The sequence below is a fragment of the Bison bison genome, unplaced genomic scaffold (genome assembly GCF_000754665.1).
Source record: "Bison bison bison isolate TAMUID 2011002044 unplaced genomic scaffold, Bison_UMD1.0 scf7180017864289, whole genome shotgun sequence".
In the NCBI taxonomy this organism is placed as follows: Eukaryota; Metazoa; Chordata; class Mammalia; order Artiodactyla; family Bovidae; genus Bison; species Bison bison.
The window spans coordinates 3,734,789-3,744,457 of NW_011494861.1; positions in this window are offsets into that span (position 1 = coordinate 3,734,789).

A 9,669-nucleotide genomic window follows, 5' to 3' on the forward strand; every position below is an offset into this window, starting at 1 on the left:
AAAAGATTTTTTTTTTTTCTGGCTGCCCCACTCAGCATGCAGGCTCTTAGTTCCCCAAACAGTGGTCGAACCCATGCCCCCTGCAGTAGATATGCAGAGTCCTAACCACTGGAGTGCCCAGGAATTCCCTTAATTTTTTTTTTAAACTTTGTTAACACCTCAAATTTTACACCAAGTTTATTCTAGGTCTTGGTAAATTATACCTTAGATTTGATTTATAAAGCTCTGAGCTTATAAATCAATTATACTTCAGTAAAAATAAATAAATTTTTAAAAGATAGAAGAACTGTAAGAAGCAGTAAGTCTGGCATCCTATGTCAGTGCTTGGAAGAGAGCCACCCACCAATCAGGAGAGTTCACTTTAAACTCATGGAAGCAAGAAATAAACTTCCATTGTGTTTGAACCACCAAAACAAACAAAAGCCTCTGAGCTTTTTCTCATTTATTTAAATATTTTTGTTTCATAGTTACCCAGGAGATGAGCATTTGTAATTTTGGAGCAAACAGACAGAATCTCAGTCCCTTAACCTCAGCTTTGTGGCATTTCTTTTCATTCTGCCTTCCAGAAGTGTGCATTGTTTATTCCTCTGCAAGAAAATATGAGCAAGTAAGAGTACATGGCAGATAGAACCTAAATCTGCTTTCCACTCTCAGGAAAGAAAACGTAGACTCTTGTCTCTAACCTGTGCGCTTGGGGTGGAGATGAGGGATGTGAGTGTATACTCGTGTGTGCCTGCCTCCAGGGAGCCTGACTGCTCCCACAGTGCTGGCTCAGATGACCCGCCCATGGTGCTGCTCTTGCCAGAGAGGGTGGTTGATTATGCGAGGCTAATTTTGTTACAAAGTACTGGACAGATTGTGGATACTAGGCCCTTTTGGTCTGAAAAACCCAAAATGTACTTTTTCCTGGTGAGGATTAGGTCTTGAAAGTGAAGAGAATGTGTTCTAGAGAAATCTTAACAATAATCCCTATGTGGAAGCCAGGATAGATTCTTCTGTCTGCTCCCTCTTCTGATTGTGATGTTGTCTGTTCTTCATCAGACATTTATTGAGTGCTGATACATGACAGGCATTACCTAACTCTTTTTTGTTAAATTTTCTAAAATGCATATTGGATAGAGTCTTTAAAAAACAATAAGACTCTTAAGTGTTTATATGGTAACAGAGGTTTAGATGTCAGACTGTATCACCAAGAGATTGATTTTATAATGATAAAATCGTGTTTTAAATAGACCTAAACCTCCACCCAATCTGTTACTCTATCTTAGTTAGGTGGGTGCTTAGAATCATTATTTCAGATGTATATTCACATATTGTAAGGAGGATTACGCTTGGAAGTATTTCTAATCTGTACAATTTGAACTAAAGGATCTCTTTCATCTATATTTACCTCATTTTAAAATCTATCTTGTAGGGAGTTCAGTGGTTTTCTAGTGACTTTAACTGCTGTGGGCCTGGGTTCAGTCCCTGGTGAGGGAATTAAGATCCTGCAAGCTGCTCAGAGGGGCAAAAAACTAAAATTATAAAATCAAATCATTAAAATTATATCGCATTAAAATACAGTTGACGCTTGAACAATGTGGGGGTTGGGAGTGCCCACCCTCTGCACAGTTGAAAATCCATGTATAACTTGACAGTCAGCCCTTGGTAACCATGGTTCCGCATCCATGCATTCAGCCAACCACAGATTGTGTAGTACTGTACTATGTACTTAGTAAAAGAAATCTGGGTATAAGTTGACCCACACAGTTCAAACCCATGTTGTTCAAAGGTTACGTTGTTTTGGAGAATATTGAATGGAGAGAAAGCGAGAATACTCCTATAGAAGAGGAAAAAATATCTTTCCTCTACTTTTTTGTGTTCTTGACTGGTACCCCTATAACAAAGGCAGATTAACAGGAGAAAAGCATACAGATTTATTTCCTGTAAGTGTTATGTGACATGGGAGCCTTCATAAGGAAATGGAAGACCTAGAGAAACCATTAAACCTGAGTGTTTTCATGCTAGATTTGATGACGAGTGAAAAGTCTTTGGAAAATGTGATAGAACAAAGGTGAGCTAAGTGTAATAAACTGAGAGAAACAGCCAGATCTGTTTGTTCCAGTTCTTCTGTGTCTCGTCTTCGAAGGTAAGGATGCTCCTTCCTTCAGGTGTTGGGTAGGGTACATCTCATATGAGGGTTTTATGACCTGCTTCATGGGAAGGTCAAAAGTACTATTCATGCCATTTCTCAAGTTCCTTCAGCTTAAAATATTCAGTGTGCCAAGGTGCCATATCGTGGGATGGTGTGTCCTCTGAACCCTGTCACTGCATTTCTAGTCCTAATTGTGCCACTCTTTCATATTTAACTTTGGCCCCAGTTTGTTAAGTCACTTCTATATATTCATGTAGATATTTTGTGAAGGATGGTTATTAAATATTTAAATTGCTTTGAAGCTACAGTATAAGGAACTGTGTGAAATTAATGCCATTTTCATTAAAATTATATAAAATATTTAAATATACATTTTAAGAATACTAAGTAAAAAGAAGGTGTGTGTTTGCTTTGGGGCTTCCCTGGTGGCTTAGATGGTAAAGAATCTGCCTCTAATGCAGGTGACCAGGGTTTGATCCCTGGGTCGGGAAGATCCCCTGGAGAAGGGAATGGCTACCCACGCCAGTATTTTTGCCTGGAGAATCCCATAGACAGAGGAACCTGGTGGACTACAGTTTATGTGTGTTTGATTTGACTAAGGGAAGCTTGTATCCGTATCTAGATATTTGAAGTAGTAGGAAATTAAAATCATAAATTAACTAGGAGTAAATAATGTGGGCAAAGCTTACAATTCTGTTTCTCCTGTCTTCCTTTTCCTGGATGTGAGGCAAATCACCTTTTCTGTTAAATTTCCTTTAATGATATAATTTGTGCTAAAGAGATCTTGTAATAACCCAAGACATCCTAGTGAAAGGTTGTTACTGGATTTGTGGGAATTTGTGTGTTAATATGATAGTCTGTCTCAGTAGGGTGTCATTAGCAGCAGAAATGGAAGGCAAATTACAACCATCCCCTTTATCTTTTCCAGACACTGCAGCCCCTTCAGCATGCTGTTTCTATATATCTTCCTTGAAAAGAAATTAAGTGGAAATTGCCTGCTCAGAGTTGCTTTAAAAAGTCACGCATGTCACCTGTATGCTAGCTTGAGGATTCCTGCCTCCTCTTCCCTATGAGCATGTCTGCTCTATTCTAAGAAAGCTTTTTTCGCTTATTAGTAAAAAATAAGCGTCCTTTTCTGTCCTGTCTGTAGTTAGCCACCAATTAGTAAAGATGAGCAGAAACACTCCCATGGTGAGCACTGTGCTAGGGGCATAGAAGAGGCTGACACCACTTCATGATGCGAGCCCTGTGAGCGCCTTTTTATCTCCCAGGAGGGAATCCTCAATAGGTTTGCGCTGCCCCCTGGAGCCTGTAGCTATTTCCGTCTAACTCCTCATTAAAGTCAATCCAAGATACTGCTAAAGCCTTTGGATTCTTTAAGTGAATTGCCTCCACTTGAATTCAGCTAAAAATGCTTCACTTTCACTCCCCAGGGCTGCTTCCAAGCTGCATGAACTCTCCTCTCCTCAGCCTCACACCCCACCAAAAATATTGATGTCCACACAGCAAGACTAGCTTCTTATTAGAGATCCAGGACTGTTGCTGTGAATGCGTGCCTAACTGTAAGAAGGGAAAAAAAGAATGAATCCTAGTTAAATCTGAGCACAATAATGTGACATAAATCAGGACTTTGGGGGGAAACAGATTTGTTTTCCTCTCAAATAATTTTTTTTAAGAAAGATAAAATGCAAAAAAAACGCAAAAAACCCACACCTCCTAAAATAAATTAGATCTGAAAAGTGATGAGAGTACATAGCACTGTGCCAGACTTTTCCATTGTAAACTGAGTTTCTACTATGCCTTTCTAAACTGATAATATATATAGTTTTATATTCTATCATTTTTGCCTTTTCATACTGTCCATGGGGTTCTCCAGGCAAGAATACTGGAGGGGTTGCCATTTCCTTTTCCAGTGGACCACGTTTTGTCAGAAATCTTCACTATGACCCGTCCATCTGGAGTGATCCTGCATGGCATGGCTTATAGCTTCATTGAGTTATGCAAGCCCCTTCACAAGGTTGTGATCCATGATCAAACCTGTCATTCCTAAAGGAAATCAACCCTGAATATTCATTGGAAGGACCAATGCTGGGAAAGATTGAGGGCAGGAGGAGAAAGGGGTGATAGAAGATGAGATGATTGGATGGCATCACCAACTCAATGGACATGAATTTGAGCAAACTCAAATTTGAGATGATAGAGGACAGAGGAGCCTGGCGTGCTGCATCCGAGTTGGACACGACTTAGGGACAAAACAGGAATATATTCTATCCAGTAAAGGCTTTGGCAAAATGAAACCAATTATTTGGGGACTAAGGCAAGGTGGATTAGGGTGGGGAAAGCAATAGATTCTACAATTTATTTTCCACATTTACTTCTTGGAAGGAAAGTTATGACCAACCTAGATAGCATATTCAAAAGCAGAGACATTACTTTGCCAACAAAGGTCCGTCTAGTCAAGGCTATGGTTTTTCCATTGGTCATGTATGGATGTGAGAGTTGGACTGTGAAGAAGGCTGAGCGCCGAAGAATTGATGCTTTTGAACTGTGGTGTTGGAGAAGACTCTTGAGAGTCCCTTGGACTGCAAGGAGATCCAACCAGTCCATTCTAAAGGAGGTCAGTCCTGGGTGTCCTTTGGGAGGAATAATGCTAAAGCTAAAACTCCAGTACTTTGGCCACCTCATGCGAAGAGTTGACTCATTGGAAAAGACTCTGATGCTGGGAGGGATTGGGGGCAGGAGGAGAAGGGGACGACAGAGGATGAGATGGCTGGATGGCATCACCGACTGGATGAACGTGAGTTTGAGTGAACTCCAGGAGTTGTTGATGGACAGGGAGGCCTGGCATGCTGCGATTCATGAGTCGGACACAACTCAGCAACTGAACTGAAGAATGGAAAATACCTTGATCATAGCTGCTTTAATATATTGGAGTATCACTCGACAAGTATTTATTCAGACCTTTTTCCCTTGAGGTGGAATACACCGTCTTATCCTGCAGTTTTGGGCCTGGCCATTAGACTGAATTTGACAAATGGGGTGTTTATGGAGATGTCTTCAGCGTGCTTATACAGTCTGGGTTGGGGCCCCTGCTCTTCTACTGTTTATCATGAGAGGAAAGTGCCCTGTATAGCCTCTGGTTCAAGGAGAATAAGCCGATATAGAGCAGACTTAATCCCAGTCTGCCACTAAACCCTGTTGATTTCAGCCTCACCCAGCAGAGTCACAGTCAACCCACAGCCTGAAGCACACCCACACCAGCCAATTTGCTGACCCCAGAACAAAAGCCACAAATGCTTGCTAAGCCACTGAGTTTCGAGGTGGGTTTTTATGCAGCAGTCACTCACTAATGTGCCATTCTTATTCCACTTTAGTCCATTCTCCTTGCAGAAACCATAGTCATCTATTTAAATACAAATCAAACCATGTCACATCGTTGTTTAAACCTTTGGGGAATGAATTCTAAATGTTTAGCATGACCTATAAATTCCTGCATGAGAGGGGCCTGACCTCATTCCCCATCACTCTGCACTCTAGCCACCAGCCTTCTCTCTCAGTAATTTAATCTCACCACCCTCTCGTTCTTCCTGATGACCTTGTTATGGGCTGGTTCCACTGTGTGCTATCCTTTTTCTCTACTCTTTGCTTAGTTAACTCCTACTTGTATCTCAAGTGTAAGCTTAAATGTTATTTTCCAAAGGACTTCCAAAGGAAGCTCTCCCTGACCCTAATACAAGGTTGTTGTGGTTTAGTTGCTAAGTCATATCCGACTCTTTGCAACCCCATGGACTGTAGCCCACCAGGCTCCTCTGTCCATGGGATTTCCCAGCAAGAATACTGGAGTGGGTTGCCATTTCCTTCTCCAGGGGATCTTCCTAACCAGGAATTGAGCCCACGTCTCCTGAATTGGCAGGTGGATTTTTAACTCCCAAGGCACCAGTTCCCAATTATATGGCCTCAGAGCCCTTTGTATTTCAGCTTTTAGCACTTAACTATAATTGCAATGAATTATTGAAGTGTGTAATTCATTGTTGTATGTCTCACCCATCATGAGGGCAAGGACAACATGTGTCTGATTTACTGCATTATCCCCTGCTTAGAACAGTGACTTGTAATTGGCTAAAGACACTAGGCTTGAACAAAAGTCAGGGGATACATAATAGCTCACATGTGAAATGTTGATGAAGATCTGAATCAATTCAAATGAAACGTTCTGTAGGAACCTAGTGGAAGGTAATGTGAATACTGGAACAAGGTCAGAAAAAGACACCTGCAAGGAAAACAAAGTCTCTCCTTAGTCACAGAGCCAGGTTAGCTACAGTAATAATGAGCATTAGATCTCTAAATGTTATGGAATTAGAAATGAAAACTCTTGATTTTAAGAGGAAATGTCACTAGCTGCCAAGTAACTGATAATTTGCAAAGGCTGCACTGCAGAACTACCAGTGAGTTTCAAACAAATGGAGATCACCCAAGAATTTAAAAATAAGATCAAACTGTGCCTTTTAGGGCTCTTAACTTTTTAAAATAGTGTCACAGCTTATATAATAGGAAGAAACTGTTCTAGGTATCCTGATATATCCAAAGAAAAAGTAAAACCTACCAGAAATGACACAATATTTTGGGGAAAAAATTATTATTATTTTATTTTTTGGTTGCGCTTGGTGGCATGCAGGATCTTATTTCCCTGACCAGGGATCGAACCCATGCCCCCTGCAGTGGAAGCACAGTGTCTTAACCATTGGACCACCAGGAAAGTCCCAACAATGTTTGAAATTTGAAGTGAATAGCTCATGAAGGTTTTAGTACAGAGAAAAGACGAATGGAGCTTCAGCTTAGATAGTCAGTGTCCTTAGTGTGTATGAACAAGAAAGACATGTTTCGAGGGGAGACTTGGGACTCACAGCTTCAGGATTCACTAGAACCTGTGAAGACCTGGCTGAGTCTCCTCCTGTTACTTGCTGGCCTGTGATGCCATCAGAGAGGGCAGGCTGTGGCAGCCACTTCATATTCCAGTTTGTCAGCAATGTATACAAGTATAACCTAAGTTGTCTTTTCCTTTTTGTAAGGGAAAAAAGTGGTAGAGGATTTTTAAAGATTTCTTTAGCTATTAAGTATCTTGGTCTATCTCCCTTGGCTCTATAGCCTGTCCTAATTAAATGATTTCAGCAGAAGCTCCTAGAAGGCAGCTTCCTTCTTTTCCCTTTTGCCGCCTGTGTTGGCTCTCATGTTCTTTGCTTAAATAATTAATAATCATTAGTGTCTGTTATGCAGCGTGTGGGAGAAGAGTGGGTAATCTTGGATCCCAGGGCATTTGCACTCTGCCTTTCCCCTTTGCATAAGCTTTCATGTGAGGCTCTTCATTAGCTGGCATCACCGGGGTGTAGATTTGCTGCCCTCAGCCTTTTAGTGTTTATTAACTAAAAAGAAAAAAAGCCCCATCCAGTTCACCAGCTGGAGACAAATACTGCTGATGGGAAGTAATTTCCCAGAAGAACAGTTATGAAGAAAATAAGGGGAGCGGTGTGTGGAGAAAAGAAAACCACAAAGTTCATTTAGATTGAGCAACCTCTGCTGGACCCAAACGCAAAACTAAGTGTCTGTCACATCACTGCAAATTCTGACCTCAGTCTGACAAATAGCAAATAGTTAAACATATGAGTGTGTAATAGGAGGGTTTATACTCTCAGGTAGGTTTGAAAATTTCTACTCTCAGAACAGTGAAGGGCAGGGACAGAGCTACAAATATTTGATAATAACAGGCCCCACTACTTGTTAGCAACAGTAAGCTGGTGGTCCAAAGGGTGTGGAAAGAACTGCTTGTCAGGGACAATCTTTTAAGTCATACCTAAATACACTGATAACATTGCAGCATCTACAGCTATGAAATTCATTGATTTGTGCTGGGGGGAAAGATAGCTGTTTTGTCATATATTACCAGAGAGTAGAGACTGTTTAATTTTAGGGATGGTAATTTTTTATACTTAGTTGGACAGTAACCAGCAAGGGGAATAAAAGGTGATAAATGAACTGGGAGAAGAGTGGATATTCTTGGATCCCAGGATCCAAGGCTAATAGGCTGGATATTTGGATCCAAACTGAGGCCTTATGTTGTTTTGTCTTTACTAGATGATTAGAACCTTTGAGCCTACACAGATAAAATACTTTTACAAGACATGTTGGTCTGTCAAAACATTCAACCAAAGAAATGAATGATTATTTCTTTACATTGTTCCCAAGCACAGTACAAGCAAGGTCCCGTGACGTGGAAACCTGTACTGTAGGTATCAGATGCTGCAGGAACCAACACTCTGGGGATAGGTTGGCAGTGAGCCAGATGTTCACAGCTGCATATTCCCCACTCATGACACAAACTATGTATATCCACTGGTCTACAAAATGTTTTCATCATGGCCTTTAATAATTCCTTATTATCTCCAAAGTAAAATTAGATGACAAGTTACTTGCCAAGGCAAAAAGGAGAGTGATGCACAGCTGCAGCATGCTTTGTCTGAGCCGTGCGCTTAGCCTTGGTCACTCTCTGTCCACAGAGAAGTTAGAGTTGTGTTACATGTAAACAGGATGACAAACTTCTGTATTACTGGAAATTATTAGTGTTTAAAATTTGGTTTTCAAAACACAAAGAGTTGGTTCTTATTTTTCCTTTACTAAAAAATCTTTTTATTCAATACAAAGTCTCTTCCTTTATCTCAAATTCTTACCTTGTACCTGCTCAACCTGTAGGCAGGAGGCCCCCTTATGGGGCATAATTAGAGGGCCACTGTTGCCATAACTACTTCAAAACTGTTTTCTTTCCCTGTATCCTGTTGATGCTCCACTGTTGTTTCATACTTGGCCTGAAAATTTTACTGTTAGAGTTATCCCTTTGGCATAGAAGGGGCAACGCAAAGCTTTTGGGCTTCCCTGGTGGCTCAGACGGTAAAGAATCCACCTGCAATGCAGGAGACCTGGGTTCAATCCAAGGGTTGGGGGAAGATCCCCCAGAGGAGGAAATGGAAACCTGCTCCAGTATTCTTCCCTGGATAATTCCATGGACAGAGGAGCCTGGCAGGTTAGGGTCCATGGGGTCACAAAGAGTCAGACATGCCTGAGCAACTGACACTTTGACTTTCATAGAGGACAGAGACTTTTTCCTCCAGAAAGCAACTGTTTAAAGCTACACATAGGACTTCCCTGGCGGTCCAGTGGTTAAGAATCCATCTGCCAATGCAGGAGACACGGATTTGATCCCTGATCCAGAAATACTCCACATGCTGTGGGACAACTAAGCCCACGTGCCACAACTCCTGAGCCCAAGCTCTGAAGCCCATGTTCTGCAACAGGAGAAATCACATAAATGAGTCTGCACACCACAACTAGAGAGTAGCTCTTGCCCACTGCAACTAGAGAAAGCCCACAAACAGCAACGAAGACCCAGCGCAGCCAAAAACAAATAGATAAGTGAGAAATCTGTATTCAGGTCAGGAAGCAACAGTTAGAACTGGACATGGAACAACAGACTGGTTCCAAATAGG